Genomic DNA, 7,543 nt, shown 5'->3' on the forward strand with positions numbered 1-7,543 from the left:
TATTTCAAGAACATCTTGAGTTATCAACATGAAATCTTCAGGGTATCAAGATTTTGCCGAAAACTTGGCCGGGTTAGAAAATGGGCACTCAGGGACAAGGTCAAGGTCACCAAAATGGCAGCGAGATATCAAATAGCTTTTATTGCCTGCATTTACTACCGTTGTATCTCATGAATGGCTGCAGCTATCAACATGAAATCTTCAGGGTATCAAGATATGACCAAAATCTTGTACTAGTTTGAAAATGGGCACTCAGGGTCTGGGTCAAGGTCATCAAAATGGCTGCCAAATGTCAACTACTTTTAATATAGATTGGCATTTTCTAAAACGTGGTGACTGAGTTTCATAGAATTTTGCGAAGTTTTCTTCTCATGTGGTTCGTAATTAGCTTGTAACTTGGCCAACAACATATTTTGCAGTGTGAATAGCATTTGGCTTCCAAATGCTTTCCTTTCATTTGAAAGAAGGTGTTCATTACTCTCATATTATGGCTTGGAGCAAAATTTACCACCATTTCTCCATCGTCATTCCTTTCCCCCACTCCGAATTTTCTCATGCATGCTTCTCCGTTTTTCAGTTTGTCAACTTTTGCATTGAAGTCTCTTATGAGTATGGTATATGTAATATTTTCTGCCTCTATAATCTGGAAGATATCAAAGAATGTTTCTATTTCTTTATGTAACCTTTGAGAAGTCGTTCATATCCTTATATTACTTTACAATTTTTTCTATTACATACTCTCATTCCAATCCATGCTACTCTGTCAGATACACTGCTAAATTTAAACAATGTTCTCTGCAAGATTTCTATTAATTAGAAATCCTACACCACTAACTCATTCATTTTTCCTTTGACTGTAGTAAAATATGGTAGGTAGTTGCTGTTTTGGAGCTGAATTTATTTTTCTTCTTTTCTGTGGGTCTCACTCAACCCAACAATATACCAACTTACATTTTCTATTTTAGTCATTAAGGTATCAAGTTTGTAATCTTCTGTGAGGCTTCAGCATTGTATGTGTAGATCTTCATGGATTTCAGTTTGCATAAAGTTGCAATCTCTGATTTGTCAAGACAGTGTGCCACTTTTGGTGGCACACTGCCCATAAGGGCAGGGGGCAATGCGATTGGACCTTTAGTAAACAGTGATCCAACAGGAACGTCCATTATCATTACCAGTCGAATTTATGTTTCGTGTGGGGATTGTCATAAATAATCTCACCTACCTGCCACATAGTTTCTCGTGAGAATTTTTGTGTCACCCTATTCAGTATATTCAATGGATCCTTAGATATCTATAGGGGGTCCCATCGTCCATGGCATCTAAGACGGTACCTCCAAGTTTTTTCTTTCTTAATAACAGAACAGATTAACCCTCATCCACCAGGGATTTTCTGCTATTGCCCACTCCTCCTTATGGGGAATTTCTGAGATTTTGGGAAAAAATCCCCTGATTCAAACCCTAAATTCCGGCAAAACTATTATAGCTAGAGAAAAAAATTAAGTATACATAAGACTCACCAGCTCTTCCTCTTTCAAATGAAAGTATCGCGAGGTCTCCAGGTGCTCCCGTTTATGAGTAAGGATAAATTAAAGATGACTGGTTTGCTGTGTTCTGGCAGGCTAATCCGGTTGTGCACCATTGCCAGTGACCTTGGACTCACTGGTAGCATCGGCAGCACTGACCGGAGTGGTGATTGTAACACTGCCTGACCTCTCGGAATATTCCAATAATTTTTTCAACATTTCTTTACTCACTGTTATAAGGATGAGTCATCACCTCTTATATGTGGCTCCCCATACGGTTTTCCGCCCATTTCATAGTGCCACTATGCCCCATAGATGTATGGGAAAAGAGTATTTTCTGTACTCACTTCTTGCCTCAATTACAATAATAATTCCCCTCTACTACAGCACTTAAATTTGCACTCGACATCATGATTAAGGGTAATTGCACATTGAGAGGTAAATGCTCTGGCTGTTTCACGCAGTATGCTTGAGTATGAGGTAATTACCTGTACAGAAATTGTGACTAATTTCTACTAATCAAGGGCAACGTGAAAATATTACTAATCTTATACATTCATTGCCAGACGCCATGTATCCCAAACGGGGTGACCAAGGGTTTAGAGTTAATTGTTTTACAGGGAGGGGTACTAATCCTCCACCAACCCCACTTGACACTTAGGGAGAACGTTATGCCAACAGCATCTGGTGTTCCCAAGCGGTCACCCATCCAAGTACTAACCAGACCCAACGTTGCTTAACTTCGCTGATCAGACGGGAAGCGGTGTACTCAACGTGGTATGGCACACAACTTATATTTTTTGTACTTCACATCATAAATACGCTAATGCTCACATATTCAACATTATTTTCTGAGTAACGAGGGAAAAAATTTAGTTGCAGCCAACCAGGTCATTTTCTTTTTCTCCCAAGCACTTATGGTATTCTTTCATTGTACTAGATAGGGTTACTCAAGGTGTTTTCAATGTTTCACAAATAACCATAAAAAGTAACGCGTATTGCAATGCACTTGTAAAACTTATTATAAAACACTTATTTCATAACACATACTAGATATAACTTATATTGTCTTACATTTCACTTATGTATAAAAAACATTTGTGCATAACTGTTTACTGTTTACAATTTCCCACAGACCTGCTCAGTCACTGAGTCCTTTCCCTAGAGGTAAGGGCAGAACTTTCGTGGGGGTCGATGATGCAATTGGCCCCGTGCATGGAGGGCCAGAATTGGATGAGGAGGATAAGAAAGACATCACTCTACACTCTACCAGTGTTGTGTACAGATTGTGACGTTTGTCAGTGGGGTACCTTGGGTACCCACCTACTCTATGCTTGTCAAAGAAAATGGCCGCGAGTTCAAAGGGTGGCAGGAAGGTGCTTGGTGGAATATCCCATCAGCCAGCGGCGCTTGCGCCCTGAATCATGATGGCTATACACATCAGCTGGCAGTCAGGGGTTAAGGAAAATCAAATGAATTTAAAAAATAATCCATACACTAGATAACTGGCGTCCTCCATTAAAAAAAATCTTTAACAATTGGGCTAGAACAGCTGTAGGTAGTAGTTTATGGAGAAACAATTCCAGGAAGCGAGTTCCGGAGAGATACTGTTCAGGGAATATGTCTGTGTAACATTCCAGTCATAAGTCCTACCAGATGTCTGTGAAGCATAGGATGGCATGGAGAGGTGGCACAATGGATGCAACTTCGTTTGATCATTTGCCATAAAAGTATCTTTAAAAATAATGCAAAGAAGGCAACACTTTATTACTTGTAGGGAAGGTAAGTCTATTTGTAGTAACAGGGTTATTCATTACTCCAGCAGCTTTATTTTGAATTTTGTCTACTTGTTTTCGTGCAACCTCTCCACATCCATTCACAAGGATGAGCAATATTCTAGCTGAAAGAGCACACGACTGTTTTAAATTATAGCTAGCTGCTCGTCAGTGAAGAAGTTACGGACTCTGTACAATAATCCAAGCTTCTTTGAGGCGGTTTTAGCAAGTGATCTGACATGAGAGGTCCAGCTGAGGGCATTTGTTAAGTGAAACACCAGGAACTTCTAACTCTTTTGGAGATGGGAATATTATTAGCATTGAAGTTGTAATATACGGAATCTAAGCAGTATCTGTCTATTAGTAAAATTGTATATATTTGGTTTTACCCTAGCATTAAATAAGGCAGGTTTACTTCTCCCCATTGAGTGATCCTAGATGAGCCTTGATTTATGGAGATGTGGCTGCACTAAGTTGAGAGAGAGATATTAAACTTTGTGAATGTGTGTTTCAGTGTGAATGACCTGCTGAAGGGTTGGAGTCATGTGCAAATGAATGGATGGGATTGTGGGTGACAGATAAGAGATCATTAACATGAATCTAGGGAATAAGGTTGGCACCAGAACTGATCCCTTTTCGTGGCACGCCGGCATTAATTAAGTGGGGAACTGGGATACACATCATCTGCTTTTACTTTTATTTTTGTGTCACTGAGATAATGAGGGAAAGCAGAGGGAGCAAAGGACGTTAGTCCATAGCTAGGGAGTTTGAATGCTACCAGGAAATGGTGTAATGCACTGGTGATAACTTTAGAATATCAAGGGCTACTGTCATGAGTTTTTCTATGTTGGTCAGTTCATTGATGGCTGTTATGAATCAGGAGATTGAATATATCAATGGTGAATCTTTTCTTGGCAAAAACCAACTTTTTATCACTAATTAAGCTGTTGGATTCAAGGTGTTGATCTAAGTGATGATTATAATTTCAAACACTTTACCAAGAGAATATGTGATAGCTATTATCTGTAATCGGATGGGTCAGAGGAACTTCCATGAAATACAAAATGAATAAGTAGGTATGCAAAGTCTGAATAATTTAGTTAGAACAGAGGCAAGTTCTCAGGAGCATTTTTTCAAAACAACCGGAGAAATTCCATCTGGGCCTGGAGCTTTGTTGGTTAGTAAATTGTCTAGGATGGATTTTACGTATTTAGTCTGTATCTAGTGCATGTATCTGTGCCTTCCCTCTGTCTACCACCTGGGAACACGCAAGGTGGCTGTAGTATCCTGTCCCTGAATTTTACACACACACACACACACACACACACACACACACACACACATATATATATATATATATATATATACAGTATGTGGTAGGTGGGGGCGCTTACCATCCACTCACTCGATGTAGTGCTGCTGTCGGGTGTCTGTCCTTTCCTCTCCTCCATCCTTCTTTTCCTTCCATCCTCTTCTGTCTTCCTTTCCTGGCCCTTTCCTAGTCCTTCTGCTCTACGGGTAACTTTACACTTCCTCTCTCTCTGTCTTTTCTTTCCTTCATTCTTTTCTCTTCCTTCTGCCTGTGAGTGACTCTACACTGAGTGACAAGCAAAATGGTTTCCTGTATACCAGGAAACCATTTACTACGCTGGGTGGTAACCATATAACTAAATTTTGGCTACTAAGGTTTGGTGGGTAATTATTACGCTCCAATCGGATTGAGCCGGTGAAGATTTATATCCAAGGGGTGGTTGGGGTTTATTGCTCATGTAATGCCACCCAGGGATGAGTGAGGCTGGTCACTTTCATCTTAAATGCCGGGACCAGCTGCCTAGCCCTGGGCTCCTACGCTCCTTTCATGGGGCAAATGGTGGATTGGATGATAGATGGATCGGAGGGGAATAAAATCTGCCCGCACTATGGGGTGGTACTACTACTCTGTGGCCAGGTTGTGTTAGGAAGAATACTGCCACCGTATTCCCTGCGTGTCGTAAAAGGCGACTAAAAGTGGCGGAGTGAGGGGACTAGGGACCCCCTCCCCTGTATTTTAAGTCTTCAAAAAGAGAGAGAGGCCCAAAAAACGGATGGGGGTTGAGTTATCCCCGTAACCTGAAGATTGGGTCTATGAATGTGCGTGGATATATTACGCGATTGAGGCTAAAAGGGAGGGAGAGATTGGGGGAATGTTTGTGAGAAGAAAGTTGGATGTGTTAGCTTTGAGTGAAACGAAGATGAAAGGGAAAGGTGAGTCTATGTTTGGAAGTGTGAATGGAAAATTGTCAGGTGTTGATAAAGGAAGGGCAAGAGAAGGTGTGGCCTTGGTAGTAAGTCCAGAAGTACAGCAGTGTGTGATTGAATGGAAGGAGGTGTCATCGAGACTGATGTGGGTGAAAGCGAAATTTGAACGTGAGTTGTGGGTGTTTGTGAGTGCATATGGGCCTGGTAGTGAAAGGGATGAAGAAGAGAGGGGAGTCTTTCTGGAATGATGTTGATGTCTGCAGAGTTTTGGAGCAAATGTGAATGTGGTAAGTTGATGGGAGATTTGAATGCTAGAGTGGGAAATGTAGGAGTTGAAGGTGTAGTTGGTATGCATGGTGTGCCTGGAAGAAATGAAAAAATGGGGAACGAATGATAGGGATGTGCGTTGAGCGAGAGATGGTGATTGGAAATACCCTGTTTGAGAAGAAAGATATTTATTACTATACATGAGTGAGACAGGAGGGTGGAAGGGTTGTTGACAGAGCATTGATGGACTATGTGGCTGTGTCCAGGAATAAGGATAGGAAGATTGTTGGATGTGAGAGTTCTGAGAGGGGAGGGTGGAGGTTTGTCAGACCATTACCTGATGGAGGGAAAGTTAAGAGTAGGTAAGAGATGGGTGAGAGCGAGGAGGGATTAGGTATGGTAGGGAGGATTCATAGTGAGTGAGTTGTATAAAAGAGAGAAAATGATAGAGAATCAGGAGAAATTGAAAGATGAGTGGAACGCAGTGAAAGATCTGGAAAAAATGGCAGTGTGGAGTGAGGAATGGCAGTGTGTGCAGTGGTGGGGCATGCAGAAGAGGTGTGCGGTGTGAGACGTGTGGGTGGTGGGTGTAAGAAAAGGAAGTGGAATGGTGGTGCGAGCAAGTGGGCATTGCATGTGGCTGAGAAGAGATGTGCATAAGGAAGAGTGGCTCCAGAGGAAGGATGAGGTGTCATAAGGAGAGGTATAAGGAAAAGAGAAATAATAGTGAGAAGGGCTGTGCGTGATGATAAAGTGGCAGCAGATGAGAGGTGGGGTAGGTTGCCAACTGAGAATTTTCAACAGAAAAGGAAAATGTCTTGGAAGGAGGTGAAAAGGGTGCAAAAGGGGAGAGTCTGGGGAAGGAAGAGCGACCAAAAGCAGAGGATGGAAGGATGTTAACTGAGATGGATGCAGTAAGGAAGGGATGGGCAGAGTATTTTGAAAGATTGTTAAATGTAAAGGAGGAAAGGGTGGCTGAGATTGTGGCAGATGGAAAGGTGCAAGGAAAAAATGTGTTGGGAGAGTTGGAACGATTCTTTGATCACGAAGTGGAGGAAGTGGAGGAGGCAGTAAAGGAGATAAAAAAAGGGAAAGCTAAAAGGTATTGAAGGGAAGTTCTTCTGGAATGCCTCAAGGATGGTGAAGTGGCTATTGTTGAATGGTTAGTAAGATTGTTGAATGTGTTCTTTGTGAAAGGTATGGTGCCAATTGAGTAGGCAAGTGCTTGTGTGGTCCCGTTGTATAAAGGCAAGGGTGATAAGTAAGGAATGTACTAGCTTTAGGGTATAAGACTATTGAGAGTTGTTGGTAAGGTGTATGGTTGAGTGTTAATTAAGAGAATTAGAGAGGGTGGCCAGAGGGAGTGATTGGCGATGAACAGTGTGGCTTTAGGAGAGGGAGGGGATGTGTTTTGGATCAGGTGTTTGCTGTGAGACAACTGTGTGAAAAGTATTTGGCGAAAGGTAAGGATGTGTTTTGGGCATTCATGGATTTAGAGAAAGCGCATGATAGAATTGAGGAGGTTTTGTGGACTGTTTTAAGACTGTAAGGACTTGATGGTAGGTTACCAAAAGTAGTGAAATGTTTTTTATGGGGTCAGTAGAGCATGTGTAAGAGTGGGAAATGCTGTGAGTGATAGGTTTCCTGTGAGGAGTGGGGCTGCGACAGGGATGTGTGATGTCGCCTTGGTTGTTTAATATTTATATGTATGGTGTTGTAAGGGAGGTGGAATGCAAGAGT

General features: G+C 41.7%; 1 non-coding gene across 1 annotated transcript; it reads right to left on the reverse strand.

Moving 5' to 3' along the window:
* Positions 1-2,195: 2,195 nt before the first annotated feature.
* Positions 2,196-2,314, reverse strand: LOC145405952 (5S ribosomal RNA). Its single transcript, XR_013898487.1, has one exon. It is a non-coding gene; the product is annotated as a 5S ribosomal RNA (ribosomal RNA).
* Between the last annotated feature and the right edge of the window lie 5,229 nt (positions 2,315-7,543).

This window comes from Coenobita brevimanus, chromosome 68 (genome assembly GCF_032717465.1).
Source record: "Coenobita brevimanus isolate Jiangsu-jjx chromosome 68, ASM3271746v2, whole genome shotgun sequence".
Taxonomy (NCBI): Eukaryota; Metazoa; Arthropoda; class Malacostraca; order Decapoda; family Coenobitidae; genus Coenobita; species Coenobita brevimanus.